The sequence below is a fragment of the Canis lupus genome, chromosome 11 (assembly GCF_003254725.2).
Source record: "Canis lupus dingo isolate Sandy chromosome 11, ASM325472v2, whole genome shotgun sequence".
In the NCBI taxonomy this organism is placed as follows: Eukaryota; Metazoa; Chordata; class Mammalia; order Carnivora; family Canidae; genus Canis; species Canis lupus.
Window position 1 is genome coordinate 41,769,785 of NC_064253.1, and position 20,910 is coordinate 41,790,694.

The 20,910-nt window shown below is 39.4% G+C and overlaps 1 long non-coding RNA gene across 1 annotated transcript; it reads right to left on the minus strand.

Annotated features, from left to right (window-relative positions):
• Positions 1 to 10: 10 nt before the first annotated feature.
• Positions 11 to 20,181, minus strand: LOC112650139 (uncharacterized). Its single transcript, XR_003129985.3, has 5 exons — positions 19,687 to 20,181; positions 14,787 to 15,076; positions 13,384 to 13,662; positions 7,185 to 7,283; positions 11 to 3,158 (listed from the first exon to the last, which is right to left on the minus strand). It is a non-coding gene; the product is annotated as an uncharacterized LOC112650139 (long non-coding RNA).
• Between the last annotated feature and the right edge of the window lie 729 nt (positions 20,182 to 20,910).

The following is a 20,910-nucleotide window of genomic DNA, read 5'->3' on the forward strand; positions in this document are numbered from 1 at the left end:
TCCAGATTAGTGAGATAACAGAGAAAAACAACTTTAATTTTATAATAATAAATAACTATCCTTACATGAAAAGCATATTGCTAAGTCATAATTTCCTGCTCTGAAAAGATCAAATATCACCCATGTTTAAGTGATTCTAAACACTGAGTAATATGAATGACAAAGGAAAATTTTTATGAAAATGGAATTAAGATAAAGACAGTTACTCTGATTTTTCTAAACAGCCTCTAACACATAGTTGATGCTCAATAAGGCTGAGTGTTTAAAATTATGTATCTTTTTAGCAACCCATCTCTGTACTATCATTTGGGAAAGTTCCTTCTCTCACAAATCAATATTATGAAGAATCAGGCAGCAGGTGGAGGATGTAAAAATGAATCATTTTTCAATAACTTCTTTCAGTGTGGAAGGCCTCATATGTCTAGACATATTTTGCTATTGAATCCCACACTGATATTTAAGGGGTTGCTTCTCCCCATTGCATACAAAATTACCCTAATTATAGCAAAGCATTTTGCTCACACACTGTCTATCCTGAGCCAAGGGATAATAAATTAACTTTTACTTATTAAATAAATAAAGTGTCCCTTCCTGCAGCTCCAGCTAGCACAGCCAGCACCCACCTCGGTCATCAGATATGGGTCAAGTAATAAGACATTTTTCTCTCTAGTTTGATGATGAACACAGTAAGTTCTTTGATTTTTAGAATTGAGTGGAAAAATTACAAATTTCCCACATGGCATTTCATTAAAAGTTGAATCTATTACTTAGTAATAAAAATGTGGAGAATAATAACTAACAAAGCTTTGACTTAAAAATTAATATTTAGGGAGACAAGAATTTGAAAGTACTTTCATGTTCTCATGGTTTCTTGATCATTTGCAGATTATCAGGTGTCCATGATTTGCAGACTTGCATTCATGTCTTGTTTGAGAAATGTTCAGAAAGATAAGCCCAGCAGGATAAGAAAGCTCAGATGCATAATCGTAGCAGGGACACACCTGGATCTGAGAGGAGGAAAGGGAACAGAAAAAGAACAAAGGGCTCTAGAAGACCAACTGGCCAGAATGGTGACAGTCACCTGGGGAGGACCAATAATAACGGCTCAGATCAAGTGACTTCTGAAAATTATTTCAAGGATGCTTGATAGAGCTCATGAGCTATTCCCCAATACACAAGCTCATTATTCTGATGTGTGCAAGAATACATTTTGTTCACTAACAAAAAGGGAGGAATTCGATTTTAAAGTTTCTAACAGGTCACAACATTGCTACTAAATACCTGCTCCCATTATCACGTCCCTGCTCTCCATCTCACTTCATTTAACTTCCTCTTGGCCTGTACTTGCAATTACTCCAAATAAGGATAGAACGCTACTCTGGGTTGTGTGTAGGTGAATAGGCAGTCTTCTTTTTTCCATGTGGCCCCCAGGATTGGACCATTATTAGATATTTTGACATGTCCAAGCAGTAGTCCTCGACTCAACTCTCTACTTCCCCGGCCAAATGACTGCTTAACTCTCTCTTGAGACAATGTTATTTCAAGGACTCTGTTGGCCACCAAGGTATTGTATTGTGCAACCGCCTTTAAACCCAGGCTAGTCCACACTGCAATAATGGGAAATGTTTGGGAGTTGGTCTCACGTGCTTTGGATCTAACCCTAGCTCTGAAACTACCAGGTCTAGGAGTAGAGGGAAAGTACTCAGCCTCCTTGAACCTCAGTCTCCCTTTTAAAACTAGGGGTCTTGATACCTAACTCACAAGGACTGTTGAAGGGCAGAATGGGATAGTTTGGTGGAAAGCAGAATGGGATGGTTTATAGTGGAATCCAAAATAAACTTTCACTGGATCTGAACTGTTTATGGAAAGCAAAAAGCAGGAACCCAGTAACTTCCTGGCACCCAGGGACTTAAGTGTGCCATGCATGAGAATACAGATTCTTTTGTGTTTATATATGCATTGCTACAAAAAAAAAAAAAAATCCACCTAACAAATGTCACACATCCACCTAACAGCACTGGAATGCCTGACAGATAGCACTGACCTTCTCCCAGGAAATCACAGATTTTCAAAACAAGCACTTTTTAAAATTACATAAGTATGCAGTATGAATCAGAAAAGCATGAGGCTGTGTTTGCTTGTTTGATCAACATTTCATTTCCTGTAGTTTCCATCTTTTTACTGCTGGCCTGCTATCTCCCTCAATAGAAGAAGGCTACCGGGATGTTTGTTATAATCGTCTGCTTAAGGTTCTTTGGCAGATCACATGTTTTACTTAATTAAATAATGTCCCAATTAATTGATTTGTTTGTAGACATTCTTAATTTAGTAAACGCTGAGCAGAATGCTAAAAATACCATTATATTTCTGACAGAGGCACCACTAAAGTCTGATAATTGATAGCTTTGCTGTTTTTTCTGATGGCCTGAAAAGCTTTTAAAGCTAAATTCTGTAATCATGTTCATCTTTGGAAATTAGTTTTGTGAAACCACACATTTAGTTCTTGCTGAGAAATCTCATTTTAGTCATTTTAACATAATTTATAATGCATAAACTAAATTAGCTTTTGTAGCTAAGCCAGCACATTTTTCTTTAATTTTTATCTCATCCTAATATATTTTTGACCTTGAAAACTGTAATGTCTGTTGGATATTGAAGCCTCTGAACAAAGAAAATCATTTCCATTCCATCACTATGGTTACACTTTCCTCGCTCTCCAGCACTGAACAGCGCTGAAAGTGTTGAATCTGGATTCCTCAGGAGGGCAAGGGGAACTTCACGTAATATCATTTAGTCCTGATTAAATAAACACATACACATAATGGAACCCAGGAAAGTAGCAAACTGCTCCACTCTGTTTACATTGCATATGATATGACTAATGGTAAGGGGTGATATATCACCCTGTGTTATTCGCTTCAGGTTCTGCTGTATGTGCTTTCTCCCCAGGCAGTTATACATACATATTCGTCTCGAAAAACACAGTCAAAATGCCAAGCAGAAACTAGCACCTCCGGTCCTCCTGAAGTCAAAGTGGTTTCATCCCTTTCGAACACCAGAGAACTTCAAGTGTGAATCATAGTTCCCTGTCCACCAGAGACAGGTTTCAGATGTGCTGGCGACACGTCTCTCACCATCCTAAAATGGCTTTGGCTGCCCTACAAAAAGCAAGAGAAGGAACTGGTCATTCAAACAAACACTATTCTTGCTGCCCATGATAGAAAAAAAAAATACTCTTTACAGAGTACACTGTTTGGTAAAATGTTGCTTGAATTTCTTTTATTACATGGCTGGTTCATAATGTTAACTGTAATAGGTTTTCTGTTTTTTCTTCCTGGAAGTTCATGAATCAATGGCATCTTGCAGGAAACTGTTGGCAATAGTCAGTATCTTCAAGTGGTCATAAGTGCTTGGAAGAGTATATCCAATCAGTATTGTGGCAAATTAAATCCACATAAGCTGAAATGGAATGTCTCACTCCTAAAATTCATATGCAAACAGATTTCCAGCTACCTTGATTGGGTTGTGCAAAAGCAATGCAGAGCTATTAATTTCAGCAGCAAATGATTTTTATTTTTTTTTTTTTTTTTTTTTTTTTTTTTTTTTTTTTTTTTTTTTTTTTTTTTAAATTTTTTTTTAATTTATTTATGATAGTCACAGAGAGAGAGAGAGAGAGGCAGAGACACAGGCAGAGGGAGAAGCAGGCTCCATGCACCGGGAGCCCGACGTGGGATTCGATCCCGGGTCTCCAGGATCGCGCCCTGGGCCAAAGGCAGGCGCCAAACCGCTGCGCCACCCAGGGATCCCAGCAAATGATTTTTAAAAGTGGGTAAGGGAGGAAACACTTGGCGATATGCTAGAGCTCAAATAGAGAAGAAATCTGCATCTTTAATAGTTTTTGGGTACAGAGACCACAGTAATCACCCCTGTGGCCTGGCTCAGGCCTTGCCCTACTGAATCCACAGTAAATGCCAGTGGTGCTGAAGAACAGGTAGATGGATGAACGGCTCACTGTTTTATAAGACAGATTCTTTGATGGTGGGACACAACACACTGGCACTAGGATAGATGAAAGGCAGGACTCTCTGTACCTCAGGGTTCCAAATGAGAGAAAGCAGTCAGGCAGGGTCATTCAGGGGTTGCACCCAGGACAAGGTAAGAGCGAGCTGCGGCTAGAGGAGGCAGCTTACAGACGGCAGACAGAGTGGGGTTCCATCCAGGGGTGCTGGATTCCTGCCAACTGGCTCCAGGGCAGAGGAGCTGGTGATCTGCTAGCTGCCCCCTGGGTAATTAGGACAGGAGCAGAATGGTCTAGGCCCCTGGAACGTGAGAACCTGAGGAGGGAAGTGACTGGGGGTCAGGATTTCATAAGCTGCTCAAGGATGGGGTTTGACTTGCTTATAGGCCTATAGCCAGGGCCTCAAAACTGGATCAAGAGAGCTTTTTTTTTTTTTTTTTTGAAACGTCTGTTATACTCACCTGTCCCTAGAAGGGGAGAATTCAGCTGAAATTCAGAAAAGCATCACATGTCATTTAAAAGCAACTAAAACTGTCAATAAAGTGTCACAGGGAGTGTTTAACCAAAGCTAACCAGGCCCTTACTTGCACTAACTATAAACATAACTACAAAATAATTCAGTACAAGTCTCTCAGCAGGATTATCTAGTTTTCTTTTCTTTTTTTTAAAGATTATATTTGCTTTTTTATTTATTCATGAGAGACAGAGACAGAAACAGAGGCAGAGGGAGAAGCAGGTTCCCTGCAGGGAGCCCAGTGCAGGACTCGATCCCAGGACCCCAGGATCACAACCTGAGCTGAAGGCAGACACTCAACCACTGAGCCACCCAGGCAGCCCTGGAACACATGTAACTCTAAAGCAAATGTAGCAGGGGCTGTCCAGCTCAGGAGGGACTACAATCACATAGTATGCTGCAGCAGAGGCAGAAATCAAAAGACAGCTGTGATGGGCAGAGCACTCATCCCCCAAGGATGTCCCTGCCCTAATCCCCAGTGAGGATGGTACATTACATGACAAGGGAAACTGAGGTTGCAGCTGGAATGAAAATTGCTAATCAACTGATTTGAAAATAGATTATCCAGGTGGGCTCAATGTAATCACAAGGGTTCCTAACAGCAGTCTAGGAAGACAGAAGGGCAAGTCAGAGACAGGAGGAAAGAAGGGCCCCACCCACCATTACTGGCTTGGCAGATGGGGCAATGGGGATGGGGGGGGTGGGGGGGTGGGGAGCGGCCAGGACCTAAGTAGTGTGGGCAGGCTGTAGATGCTGCAAAGGTAGGAAATGAGATTCCCCCTGCAGCCCTCAGCAAGGAGCAGTGGCCTGCAGAAGGCTTGATTTTAGCCCAGTGAGTCTCAGGCTGGACTTCTGATGCACAGAACTGTAAGAGAATACGCTGGCGGGTTTTAAAGCCACTACATTTGCTAGATTTTTTTATAGCAGATATGAAACTAATGACCAACCAAACTCCCAAAGCATAAAATTGTTGCTACTTTTTTTCCCCCAGATTTTCTCTTCACCCAAAGTTTTATTTACTGAGGAAGCAAATCCTCAATGATTTGTCCAGATTCAGCTGATTTTTGCTTTCGTTGAAATATTTGCATGTTTCATATATAATTCATGACAACCTCATTCTGAAAGCATTTTCTGTTAATGTACCATCCTTCATCCTCAACTATCAACTCCCTTTGAATATTTATATTTAAAAATAATAAAACCTAAACCTATTTTGATTTTGTAGAAGGTGACACCGGAATAGAAGCAGTTTGCCTCTCAGACCATATCCACTTTCAGGACATCAAATGCCAGATAATATTCAAGGAAGATAGCCATCCATTCTGCCATTAAAGTGATAATTCTTACTTTCCTTCTTCATATTCATTCTTGTATACTCAAAAGAATACAACTCACCCTAATCCCCTTAGTTAGATGTGGAAGATACCAGAATTTGCACCATGTTTTGAACAGAATACATTGAACAGGAAGCCAAAGTGGTTTCAAGGTCAGTGCTGAAGAGTTTGATGGGACAGGGAAGTGGCTAGAAAAATGCAGGGTGGCTGAGCTGTTGTAGCATGGCTCCTTCATGGGAGGCATTATTCTAAGCTGTTTATCACAGATAATGGGTAAATATCAAGAGGTGCATAATCTAGAGAGCAGATCATTACGTAGATGTTGAGATCAAAGTGAATGTCAATCTCAGCTTCGCTCCCAAGTATTGGCAGGCAGTGTTCAGGTAACCTCCTTCTGTTTTTGTGTGACCTTCCTCTGTTCCAACACTTAAATCAAAATGCTTCTGTATCTTGCAGGGATACCCTATTCCCTTTACTTCCCATTTGTTTCCCTTAATGGAGTTTTGATTTTTTGATCTATCTCTTCTGCTTTTTTCCTTTCTGAGTTCAGAAAGCTTGAGTATCTGATTTCCCTCTCCTTTTTCTCTCTTCTCTTTCCAATCTAGTTTTTAAAATGTCACTTTTAGTCAGGGGTCTTCCCGTTTTTATTTTGGGCTTGTCTTATTTCCCCTTTTCTTGAAAGGAAAGTTCTTTAAAAATTCACTTTGTAACTGCTGTTTAAGTTTGTTGTTGTTGTTTTTAATAACAAAATTTTATATCTCAGAAGAAGTCATGATAATAAAATCTCCAGAGGCAAACTTGTTCCCTCTTTCAGCACCTTTTCTTTTTTTTTCTTTTAAAGATCTTATTTATTCGTGAGAGGCAGAGAGAGACAGAGAGACACAGGCAGAGGGAGAAGCAGGCTCCATGCAGGGATCCTGACATGGGACTCGATCCTGGGTCTCCAGAATCAGGCCCTGGGCTGAAGGCGGCGCTAAACCGCTGAGCCAGCGGGGCTGCCCTTTCAGCACCTTTTCATTGAATGCCACCTCACTTCATGATAAACTTCAGGAAGGAAGGATAAGAAGATGAATAAGGCAGTCATTACCCTCAAGAAATTCACCCACTAGTAAAGAAGAAAACAACTCTATTACAAACAATAACTCAAGGAATGGGATGACCGATTCCCAAAGGACGCGACATACAGCATTCTATGATGCTCTACCCCTCCTTTCTTACCATCACTCCTGAACACTCAGAATAATACATCTCAGCCCAAACCCCCTCAACCTAAAGAGAAAGGTAACCAAGCAGGCATCCAACCCAATCCCACAAATACCTGAACTTCAAATGTCATCAGAAAGAACAGCAAGGTGCGCCTGTGGAGCTCTTGATCTCAGGGTTGTGAGTTTGAGCCCCATGCTAGTAGTGGAGACTCCTTAAAAATAAAATAAAATAAATTTTTTTAAAGGAATAGGTAGCACTAAAGCACACTAAGTACTCTTGAGACCATTCTTGGTACACTCACAATGCTAAAATACCCTTTGAAATCACTGAAAATTAGCCAGGAAACAGACACAAAGAAGTTGAAACATGGAAACAAGTGAATTCTGATTACCTGGAGCCTTTAATTAATAAAGAAACTTATTTTTCTTCACACTGGAAAAAAAAATCATTTCTAAGCAAATCTGAGAATCTTCATCAATACCCTTATTCTCCTCCCAAAGTCTTTACTCCCTTCATTCTTCTCACTTTCTCCTAATCATCTCAAGGCCATCTTCACCTCTCTTTATCTCATACTGCTCCTTCAATCGAGTTACTAACTGATGCTGATTCTACTTTAGAAATATCCAAATCTACCCTCTCTGTTTAATTGCTAAGGTCAGTTTCATTTGATGGCTATGATACAATTTTTCCATTGTCTTGTTGATGGCCATTTGGGTTGTTTCAGTTTTTGGTTTTAATAGAGCAGCATGAATATTTGTATAAAAGTCTTTTCTGGACATATGTTTTCATTTGTCTTGATTACATATTTAGGAGTGGAATTATTTGGTCATAAGGTAGAAGCATGTTTTAACTTTATAAGAAATAGCCAGTTTCCAAACTGGTTGTACCATTTTGTACTCCTGCCAGCAACGGAAGAGAATTCCAGTTGCTTCACATCCTGGCCAACATTTAGCATTTAAGCCATCCCATAAGTATAATGATATTTTAATACTAATTTGCATTTCCCTGATGACTAGTAATGTGCAATTTTTTAGGTGTTTATTGGCCATTTATAATCACTTCCTTTGCAAAGTGCCTAGTTTGCCTATTTGTCATTGAGCTATTTTCTTACTGTTGAATTGAAGGTGTTATCTTTTAAGAAAGATTTTATCTAGAGAGAGAATGTGAGAGACAGAACATGAGAGAGACAGCACGAGTAAGAGGAGGAGCAGAGGGAGAGGGAGAAGCAGACTCCTCACTAAGCAGGGAGCCAGATATGGGGCTTGGTATTGGGACCCTGGGATCATGACTTGAGCCCAGGGCAGACGCTTAAATGACTGAGCCCCCCAGGTGCTTTGAAGATGCTCTTTATATACTTTACATACAAGTCCTTTGTCAGATATTTATACAGTATTATATTTGTTCCCATGATTACCTATTTACTTTCGTATTTATTTATTTGAGAGAGAGTAGGTGAGCACACAAGTGGTGGGGGTAGAGGAGCAATGCAAGAGGGAGAGAGAGAGAATCTTAAGGCTCCACATCCAGTGCCAGCCCGACTGGGGCTCGACTTCATGACCCTGAGATCATAACCTGAGTCGAAATCAAGAGTCCCAAACACAACCAACTGAACCATCCAGGCACCCCTACCTATTCATTTTTTTTTCCAATTCATTTTCTTAATGAACACTTTCAGTGAGCTGAAGTTTTTTTTGAAGGTTTTTTTTTTTTTTTTAAGATTTTATTTATTTACACTTGAGACACACACAGAGAGAGGCAGAGACACAGGCAGAGGGAGAAGCAGGCTCCCTGTGCAGAGCCCAATGCGGGACTTGATCCTGGGATCATGACCTAAGCTGAAGGCAGACACTCAACCACTCAGCCACCCAGGTGTCCCTAAAGTTTGTAATTTTGAACAATGTATCCATTTTTTTTCTTTTATGGTTAGTGTTTTCCAAGAAGACTTTACCTGTTTCAGAGTTATGATGATATTCCATTATATTGTTAGAAACTCTGTACTTTTAGCTTTTGTGTCACAACACATCTCGAAATAATTTTTGAGTAAAGTGCGAAGTTAGGGCTGAGTTGGTTTGGGGGTTGTTGTTTCCTCATTGTGAATATCCAATGATTCAGCATCATTCCTTGAAAATACTTTCTTTTTTTTCACTGAATATAGCTTTGGCTCTTGTGTCAAAAATCACATTGACTATATAATCGTTTATCTATTTCCAAACTTTCTGTTGTTTCATAGACCTTAAAGATCTATTGTTAGCCACTATCACACATTCTTCATGATATGTTCTGAAATCAGGTAGTATATAACTTTTACCTTGTTTCTCCTCTTCAAGACTTTTTTTTCCTTTACCTCTTCTTTTTTAAAATATTCTAAGTCCTTTGTATTTCCAAGTAATCTTAGAATCAGCTTGACAATCTTTAGAAGGAAAATGCTTTGGGATTTTGGATTGCAGTGAAAATCTATCTATAGACAAATTTAGGAAATTGTACATCTTACATTAAATTTACATTAACATAATTAATCTCAAATCCATGAATATTGTATTTATTCTCTTACACAGATCTTTATCTTTGCTCAGTAACTTTTTTAGTTTTCAATGAGGAGTTCTTCCACATACCTATATCTAATTATTTAATGTTTTGATGCTGTTGTAAGCAGTGGGTTTAAATTTAATCTTCAAATTATGTGTTGCTATTACATAGAATGCAACTAATTTCTGTATATCAACACTATATTCTCTGACCTTGCTAAAGCCACATTTTGGTTCTAGGATCTTTTTTTGATAAATTCCATAAAATTTTCTATGTATACATTCATATTGCCATTTTTCCTTTTGTCCTTTTTTTTTTTTTTTTTTGCTTTATTAACACTAGCCATTACTTTGAGCATAAGGTTGAATGGAAGTAAGTAATAGAAGTAAGCCTTCTTTGTCTTGTTCCAACATCATACGGAAAACAGTCCTTCACCATTAAATATGTTAGCTGTAGATTTTATCAGATTGAAAGACCTCCTACTATTCTTACTTCGCTGAAAGTTTTGTTATAAATAGGTGTTGAATTTTGTATTTTTTTCCAAATTTTAGATAATCACATAATTTTTCTTAATCTGTTAAGTGATATATTACTTTAATTTCATTAATGTTATTAAATTCATTTAAATAATTAATTTTAAACTGTTGAAACAACCTTGCATTCATTCTCAAGATAAACCCCACTTTGTCATATATATTATCCAACTAGGTATTTCCAGGTTCGAATTTTAATATTTTGATAAGATTTCTGCATACACACACACACACACACACACACGTTAATGAAGTTAAAGTTTTCCAAGTAAACAACCTGCATCTGAAATTATAGGAAAGTCTTAAATTATAACTTTAACTTCTTTCCATTCAACACAGTTATAGTGTTATTGTTAATTTCATGGCATAAAGATAGTATTTTCTTACTAATTTTTAATGTTCACAGCATCTATAGTGATGGCCCCTTCTACATTTCTGATAATGGTAATTTGTAATTTCTATTTCCTTTTAACATTTTTCAATACAGGGGTGCCTGGTGGCTCAGTTGGTTAAGTATCCAACTCTTGGTTTCAGCTCAGGTCATGGCATGATCTCTCATACAGCAGGGACTTCATGTGAGATTTCTCTCCTTTCCCTCTCCTTCTGCCCTTCCCCCAGCTCTCTCTCAGATAAATAATCTCTAAAACAAAAAATAAAATTTTTATCAGGGCAGCTGTTCTCAACTAGGATTCCACAAAATAATTAAGCCCTAATGCTCTAAAGCATCAATCATATAAAATGAAATTTTTCTATTGATCTAAAATAGTATTGGCTATGTAACTTACTTAGAAGAATAGAGAAAATAGTCCAATAATATTAAGTCTAATTCTCTTGCAGAACTCCAGTTGAGAAAGATCAGTTCTCAATTTTATTGATCTTTTCTGATAATCAACTTTTTGGTTCACTGATTTGTTCTCTTATCATTTTGTTTCATTAATTTCTACTATTTATTATTTCCTTCCTTCTGTGCACTTTGGTGTAATTTTCTTTGCTTTTTCTATCTTCCTAAGGAGCAAATATGGACGGTTGATTTAAAACCATTTGTTTTTAATATAAGATTTGCCATTATAAATTTCCATCTAAACAATATTTTACCTGCACCTCAAAAACTTTGCTATTTTGTTTTTGTTACCATTTAGTAAAACATTTCTCAATGATCTTTGTAATTCTTTTCATTTGGTGAATATATTATTTAGAAGTGTCTTTCATATTCTAAATACTTTCAAATTGTGTCAACATTTTGGTATTGATTTCTAATTTAATCCTTTATGGGCAGAAAATATGCTCTATAGGATTCATTAAGGTTAAATTTATAAATACATTTTGATGGTCTAGCAAATAGTCTCCCTTGATAAATATCCCATGTACACTTGAAAGTGTCTTACAATTGTTGAATAGTGTGCTCTAATTATCTAGTAGGTCAAGTTGGCTGATGGCAGCATTCAAATCTATAGCTTTTAGTCTGTTTGTCAAACCAGTTACCGATAGCAGACATGTCAAAATGTCTAACTCTGATAATGGATATGTCTATTTTTGCTCTCAGTCCTTTCACTTTTGGTTTATATGTTTTGAGGCTCTGTTATAGATGCACTCACATTTAAGACTTTGTCTTCTTAATGAATAATAATTAATTCATATTTCTATCATGAAATCTTCCACTTTGTCTCCGGTATATCTTTTACGTGAACTCTCCTTTGCCTATCCTTGATGTAATTACTGCATCTTTACTATGATCAATGATCTTTTTTTCTCTTTTAACCCATCTATATCTTCATGCTTAAAATGCATCTCACATAACTTATTAGAATGGTTGAAATAAAAAATAGTGACAACATTAAATGCTGGTAAAGATGCAGAAAAACCAGGGGCACCTGGGTAGCTCAGTGGTTGAGCATCTGCCTTCTTCAGCTCAGGTCATGATCTTGGGGGTCCTGGAATCAAATCCTCCATGGGGCTCCCTGCTCAGTGGGGAGCCTGCTTCTCCCTCTCCCCTCTGCCGGTCTACCGGCTTGTGCTCTACAAAATAAATAAAATCTTTTTTAAAAAAGGCAGAAAAACTGGATCACTCATACATTGCTCGTGAGATTATAAAATGATAAAGCTACTCTGGAAAAGAGTTTGACTGTTTCTTATAAAACTAAACATGAAACTACCATAGAGCGCAGCAGTTGTACTGTTGGGCATCTATCCCAGAGAAATGAAAACTTATGTCCACACAAAAATCCCTGTACACAAATGTTCACAGAAGATTTATTTGTAAAAGCCAGAAAGTGGAGACAATCCAGAGGTCCTTCAATGGATGAATAGTGAAATAAACAGTGATACATCCATACCATGGAATACTACTCCATAATAAAAGGAACCAATTATCATTACGTGCAACACCTTGAAAGTATCTCCAGGGAATTACATTGAGTGGAAAAAAGCCAATCCCCAATGACTGACTACTGTATAATATTATTTACTACATTTTTGCAATGACAAAATCATAGAAAGAGAATAGATTAGTGGTTGCCAGGGGTCAGGGATGCGGGACTGGAAGGCAGGTAGGTGTGGCCAAAGCAAAGAGCAATAAGTCTGCTAAATTCAAGCTCTGTGTTATTTCTGGGTCTGTTGCTATTGACTCCTTTTTCTCCTGGGTAAGTGCCACATTTTCATACTCCCTCACATGTCTTCAAATATATTATGTATACTCAATTATGGATTCTATGCTGTTACATAAGTCTGAATTTTAAGACTGTTGTGTTTTGTTCTGGAAGGCACTTAATTTATTGACAGATCAGCTTTATCCTATCAAGGTTTAGTTTTAAGCTCTTATATGATGAATCTAGAATAGCGCCACTCTTAAGATATAAATTTTCTGGGGTCTCAATTGAATGCCCAGGGTATTTATGAGGTCCCTTCATGTTGGATGGCCATCACTCCATCTTCCTATACTGTGCAACCTCCAAGATTTTGTTCAGTTCACAGTTGTCCAATAACTGTTCTCTGCCTATTTTTACTGAATCCTGATCTATGCATATGCAGCTTTCTATTCACCCAAACCTCCAAGGGAACCTGATGCAGATTTCTGAAGCCATCTCACGTGTGCACCTGCCTGCTTTTCAGTGACCTGACCTGTTACTTCCTGCTCCATCAGCAGCCCCAAACTCTATTCTCTTCTCGCCTCTACCCAGTGAGTCCATTACCTTAAAAAGAAACACACTTAAAAAAAGACGAGGCTTAACTTGTTTTCAATTGGGCTTCACTTACTTCAGCTGAAGTTTGGATGGTGGTCCCAGGCAGAAAGCTGTAGTGAAATATGGTGTTTTCCTTATCTCAAGCATCACAGCCCTGTGCTATCTGTTGTCCAACGTGTGAAAACAGTTTATTCATACATTTTGTCCAGTTCTACAGTTCTTCACAGCAGAAAGGTTCAGTCGCATGATCATTTCTCCACGATGGCTGCTATCACATCTACACTTAAGATCTGAGCTTTATTTCACTCTCATAAAAACTCCATGAAATAAATACTCTTAAATCATTTTCTGGCTAAGAAAGAAGACCAAACTTAGATAAGTTAAACACTTTCTGTTATTCTTTAAACCCTTCAAGGGTAAAAGCAAATTTTATTCACTCTGTTCTTCATCGCACTTTACTCGGTCCTTTGTACACAACAGATGCTCGATAAATAAACTAACATTTTGGTAGGTGCTATTTTCAATGTTACACACACGAAAAACCTACATCTCAAACTAGGGAAAAAGGAAGAAACAGAGCTTGGATTTGCAAACTATACAGATCACAGGCCCAAAGTGACCCACATGTCTTTTTTAAATAAAGTTTTATTGGAACACAGCCATACTCATTCTTTTACATATTGTCTCTGGCTGCTTTCAAGCTATGATGACTAACTTGAGTAGTTAGGCCTGCAAAGCCTAAAATATTTACTATCTGGTCTTGGGCAGAAGTTTGCCAGTCCCTGATTTAGTGTATGTTATATGCCAGGCAATCTGCTCAGCACTGTTACATACTTTTCACCTCATTAAATTTCCCAGCCGTGTTGTGAAATAATAAATAATGCCATTATCCAGATGTGGACTGAGACCCAGAAAGGTAACTTGTCCCAGGTTTTATGGCTCGTGAGTGGCAGAGCACAAATTTGAATTCTGATTTGTCAGACTCTGACACCTATGCTTTTTTTTTTACTTCTAACAGTCAGAGAACCTTGACAAGAAATGGAAGATGCTAAACGGGAGGGCCCTTTTTGTGATTTGCATATCATCACATATGGGCAAGTGGGACTACAGCTAAAGTAAGCTGAAGAGCTGGCTTTATATCCTATAATAAAAATAGTTAATACCATTACTGTAAGAAGTGTTTTATATGTTAACCCCTGTACTGATCAAGAATTATGTGCATGTGGGATGTGTGATATATAATGTTGTTATGTACGTATGTATGCGTGTGTGTGTGTATCACACAAATATATAGGTAAATATATGTATTTAGATATGTGTGTGCATATGTATAGTTTGATTTTATTTCTTCATATTCCATGAGGATGTCATTTTAGGTACACAGAGAAATGCTGAGTAGGTTTATATTTCAAGATGGTAACTTAACTAGTAAATCAAATGTTTAACTTGTTTTTTTTTAACTCACTAAGTACATACCTGCTTTCCATTCTTTTCAACTCTCTCCTAGGTTTTCATGACTTCAAACACCATCCCAGGGCAAGGAGAATATCTTACAGGTCCTCTCTGGTCACACAAAGTACCACAGGCCCACTTGTCAACAGCTCCTCTGGGCTTCCTTGGCAATCTTCCAGCCCTCATTCCCAGCCCTGTCAAGATGTGATGCGTTTTTTTCCTTCTCTCTTTTTAAATGCTTTAAGCTCTGAGCCATCATCATTTAATTTTAAATTATCTTCTGATTTCCTACGTGGGCCGAGAATGAGAGTAGTCTGGGGAAAAATGGTAGTGACAATAAATGAGAAGGGAAGCATTTGTGAAAATCTTTTTCTTCTTTTCAAGAAGAGCTGTAATAGTGTTTTGTATCAACATGACTCCTGCCTTCAGCTGTAACAAAGTTAGAGAAAATGTTGGTGCTATAAATTGAGAGTTCAGGAGGTAACTCTATTGACCCAGTCTTTTCAATGGGATTGGTATTATAGGTTTCCCGCATAGAAACCAGTGCAGAAATATTTCTAAAGTAATTTCATCTTTGCCAGTAGCCCTTTCCTCCCCCCTTATGCCTCTTCTCTTTCCCAAGGTGTTCCTAAGTTCTTCGATCTCCTGGTGTCTTCTGTTCATGCTCTCCTTCCAAGCCTCTGCAACTTCCTGTGGTGCCCGAGATCAAATCGCTCAGGTGGCAGAGGTAGGGATATAACTTACCATTTGCCAAATTGGGTTTTCTTATAACTAGTTCAAGAGAGCTCTCTCATAATAGACAGACTAATAAATGTTATACAGACACAGAGAATGTCAGATCTATACGACTAAGAGTCTGATGAAATATAAGATGCCATGTCTATAGATCATTTTCTTGGAGGAGTTTTGTTCATGTAAAGATAAAGGGATACGGGTCACAATTACCCTCATGGGTGCTCCCAATAGGGTCGTTTTAGTTTTAGAGATGTTCCAAAGGTAAGAAATGGCAGTGGAGTAAGCATGTAAAACCTGAGTGCAAATGTGACATCTATAGGCCAGCCAGAAAACTCTGGGTGCTTTAGGATTGTGCAGTCATTTTTCCAATAACAGACACCACACTACACTCTATCCCAAAGGGAGCAGGATTGGGATTGACAGCCTAGGGGAGACCAGGAGTCAAAAAATCACAGCAGAGAAGTGAACCACTAACTGGGATTACAATCCCACAGAGACTAGGAAGCTGGCCACCATTTCAACTACATTTTCACCAAACGTTTTTAATTGAGTCTACCGAGAATGTTCTTTTTTCCTTGGGGGGATACATCCTTGATTTTATAATAGCAGTTAAAAGAAACAATTGGGTTCATTTTATAACCAACAGCTGGCATACACCTGTTCCACAGAGCAAAAGCTAACTGTCCTTCCAATTTAAGTTATCATGTAGAAGCTTCCACCATGGATTATGCCTCTTCTGAACCAGCTTTCTTCCAGCTTGCCCATTTACATAATGCCATCTTCTCTGTCATCCAAACCTTAACTTTGCTTCCCCTTTGTCCTTCATTTCCCAAAATCCAGCCTACTGGTGGATGCTGGCCTTACTGCCAGCATCGATAGTGGATCAGGGTTACCTAGAGACACAGCAACTGTCAAAGACGATTCCAGCGTTAGCAGTTAATGATCACTTGACCTTCACCATTTCTCTGCTCCCTGACTGAAACATCTGTGAAAGAGGTAGGGAAAGAAGATTAAATGAGAACACCATGCTCTTCTTTACTGCTGGTCACCTGGCTTAGGTTGTTGGGTCTGAGCTGGAGAAGGGGAAAGAAATGAGATTGGAATCTGAGACTTACACAGGCTTGGCTTTGTCCTGACTGGAAAGGCCTAAACAGCAGTGGAATCCTCTTAAAATGTTAATAGAGAACAAGAATGGAGTAAATTGGCAGACAATGTTTCAGATGGTGAATGAAAAACAAGTAAGGCCTTCCCAGCCTTGTACTCCACTGAATTCAGACTTGTAAACAGATTACACTGTTTTTGTTACTTAATTTACATAGCCAAGACCCAGGCCAAGGCTAGCGAAGAAAACATTTTTTGGAGTCATATAAGTCCAGTTTCAAATCTTTGTCACTTAATACCTGGGTGAAGTGGATTACTTCACTTTTTTTTTTTTAATTTATTTATTCATGATAGTCACACAGAGAGAGAGAGAGAGAGGCAGAGACACGGGCAGAGGGAGAGGCAGGCTCCATGCACAGGGAGCCCGATGTGGGATTCGATCCCGGGTCTCCAGGATCGCGCCCTGGGCCAAAGGCAGGCGCCAAACCACTGCGCCACCCAGGGATCCCAGATTACTTCACATTTCTTGAGTGTGTTTTTGTTTTTAAGATTTTATTTCTTTATTCATGAGAGGCACAGAGAGAGAGGCAGAGACACAGGCAGTGGGAGAAGCAGGCTCCCCATGGGGAGCCCGATGCAGGCAGGACTCAATCCCAGGACCCCAGGATCACAACCTGAGCCAAAGGCAGACGCTCAACCACTGAGCTAACCAGGCGTCCCTCTTAAGTATACTTTCGCATCTATAAAATGACTACTGCATCCAGCTTCTGCACAGTCATCACGAGGATGACTTGGAATAATGCACGGCAAGTGACCAGCACATTACTAGACACAATAAAGCACTCAACAAATCCTTCTATTGTCATCACATGGGTTTACCTGTAATGTCTGTTTCTCTCATTTCCCTCAATTCAAATGCCATGGCAGGTTCCACCTCTTTATGAATCTATCCCTAACTATATTTGAGAGTTTCGTGCAAGTATTGGAAAGTGATTGTCAGGAGAAAAAAAAAGAGAAAGTGGACATTCTGTATTGCTCTCACCGGGCAATTTTACACAGAAATAAAAAGAAACAGATTTGAGTTTAGTATCTGAAATAGGCTTCCAACAATTTAAGCTAATCAATAGCAGATTAGAAATAGTGAACTCATCTCCACAAATGGGGATGCTGCTGAATGCTGCCACATAACAGCATACAGAAGCTTTGGTAGATGAGAGATCAGGTTTTAAATCCTGAGTCCACCACTTCCTGGCAGCAAGACCCTGGCCAAGTTGCGCAGCATCTCTCTGTTCCTTCAGTTGAAAACCGGTCTTAGTAACACCTATGGTGTCAGCGTTGTTCTGAAGATTAAGCGTTTACAAGAACCTCCACCACCGAGACAAAACACTGTCCTGGCTGCCCTGGGGACTGAGGTAACAAAGATAAGGAAAGAGGCCTGTTGGACTCGTAAGCCTGAGGAAGGTGGAGAAACATCGCAGTGCCTGCCAAGATCACAGAGGCTGGCAAGACAACAGCCAAAGCCCAGACAACCTTTTAAAGACAAAAATCTTTTCTTACACTGGCAAAGATTTCATGGTATTCTCGAATAGTAGCCCCCACTGCAATAATATCCCACATGCAATGACTGGATTACAGGGGCGCTTTCAGAAGGAATGTTTTGGGTGCTGTGTACCAATTATCTGGAACAACGGTGCTCTCTGCAACTTCCCTTATCAATATGTTGACGTGACTACCCATTGTACCAAAATCCTACATATTTTTCCGCCTTCACTAAGATATGAGTGACATCCAGCATTGTGTAAGTTTGAGGTGTATGATGTGTTGCTTTGATACGCTTCTATATTGCGAAATAATTACCACCATAGCATTTGCTAACACCTGCATGATGTCAGCTAATTATCATTTCTTTTTTGTGGTGAGAACATGTAAGATCTACTATCTTAGCAACTTTCAAGTAAATAATTGTATGAGTGTGATTACCTATAATCACTATGCTGTACATTCGATCCCAGAATTTACTCATCTTATAACTGGAAGTTTGTACTCTTTGACCAACATTTTCCCCTTTCCCCCACCTCAGCCCCTGGTTAACTACTATTCTAGTGTCTGTTTCCAGGAGTTCACCTTTTTTTAGGTTCCACATATAAGTGATATCACACAGTATTTGTCTTTATCTGTCCAATGTACTTCATTTAGCGTAATGCCCTCAGGGTCCACCCATATTCTCACAAATGGCAGAAGGTCCTCATTTCTCGTGGCTACATAATATTCTATGTATCAGGCTGTTTCCATGTTTTGGCTACTGTGAACTTGGGATGCAGAGATCTCTCTAAATCCCATTTTCAGGGATGCCTGGATGGCTCAGTGGTTGAGCATCTGCCTTCGGCTCAGGGCGTGATCCCAGAGTCCTGGGATTGAGTCCCATGTCGGGTTCCCTGCAGGGAGCCTGCTTCTCCCTCTGCCTTTCTCTGTATGTCTCTCATGAATAAATAAATAAAAATCTTTAAAAAAGAATAAATCTGTTGGGTATATACCCAGAAGCGGAATTACTGGGTCATATGGTATGTCTATTTTTTCTTGAGAAATGTCTGTACTGTTTTCCATAGTGGTTGCACCAATTTACATCCCCACCAACAGTGCTCACACAAGGGCTTGCTTTTCTCCATATTCTCACCAGTATCTGTTACCACTTCTCTAATTGATCTGAGCCATTCTAACAGGTATGAGGTGATTTCCCGTTTGTTACGGTCTACGGTATTTTGTTATTGCAGCCCAAGCAGGTGAAGCCAGTCCTCCTGGGACTCTTCAGGAAGACAACTTACGTATGCTCCTGCTGTGGACTCTTATGATGGTATGACAGTCCTCAGTGTAAGGGAGTCCCTTACCTTGGTAGCAGCCTGGGCATTGACTGATGGAAAAACCAAGCTAAATTTTTCTTTCTGTAGTTGTGCTTTTATGAATTATTTAACTGGGCTTTGTCCCTCCCTTTATTTAATTGCACTCACAGAGAAGTACGGGACTGTTGGCATTAAGAACCCTCTAGAAGACAAAGCAGTTGATTATTCTTATCATCAAAATAGGCTCTCACATTGGTGCAGTAAGAAGCACTGCACAGAAACAGCTTGTTGGCAGAATTACACTCTCAAGGGTGAATATCTTCAAGCCATCCTTGACTCTCTAGAGAGAAAGACAACCACGTACAATGCCGAGGAGTGGGGAAAATGTTGAACTGAAGGCAGAAGGATCTCATGTGAAACTGTGAGTGGCCTTCAATGACACCTGTCAAAGAAAAGATTCACAATGATTCGCTTTCCTTTTCCATAATGGAACTACTATCCCCAGGAAAGCCCTGTCTTCTTCCTGACTTGAGTGTTAACTGATGGTATAAGTGAGCACAATTTTTTTACCTACTTGTCTTCGCACATGGGGTTCCTCTGTCAGGAAGGCCTCCTCACCAAGCTGGCCTCCACCCCACCTGGTTCTTCTGGGGAACCATTCCTCCATGGCCTTCCACACCTAAACAGTAATCCTAGCAAGCACTTATGTAGTGCTTACTACATACCTGGTGGTATGGAGGGTGGAGGATGGGGTAGCAGGAGCATCTGCTTCAGAGGCAAGCCATAAGGAGCTGGACTGTTGATAGAGGATTTAAAAATAATAACAAAACCAGGGCAGCCTGGGTGGCTTAGCGCCATCTTCAGGCATGATCCTGGACACCCGGGATCGAGTCCCACATCGGGCTCCCTGCATGGAGCGTGCTTCTCCCTCTGCCTGTGTCTCTGCCTCTCTCTATGTGTCTCTCATGAATAAATAAATAAAATCTTTAATAATAATAATAATAATAATAACAACAACAAAACCAAAAAAATGAGTTTGCTTTTTCTGACTACTGTATGTTGGCAATTCTGAACAATGTATAATCAAATGCTCCTCTCTGCTGGCAGACTTCCTCCTGAGCTCCCTTCTTCCTTGGTTTCTGGTGTGTCCAGCACCTTTCTAAGCATTTATATATAATAACTTCCATAATTTAACCCCATTTTACAGCTGAGAGAACTAAAGCACAGAGAGGTTGTATGACTAACCTCACACAGCTTCATCATACTGCCTAGCAGGTAATTGATGTGCCCAAGGTCTCAATCCAGACAGTATTACACCAGTTCATCCACTTCACCACTGAACACATGCCTCCCAGATTATCTATTACACATATAAATATGCCTCTCTAGGAGGACACCCCTGATCCTCCTACGATCTAATAGCTCCCTACACGTGTTCCCAGCTTCTGTGCTGTTGTATAGAACTATAATTTATC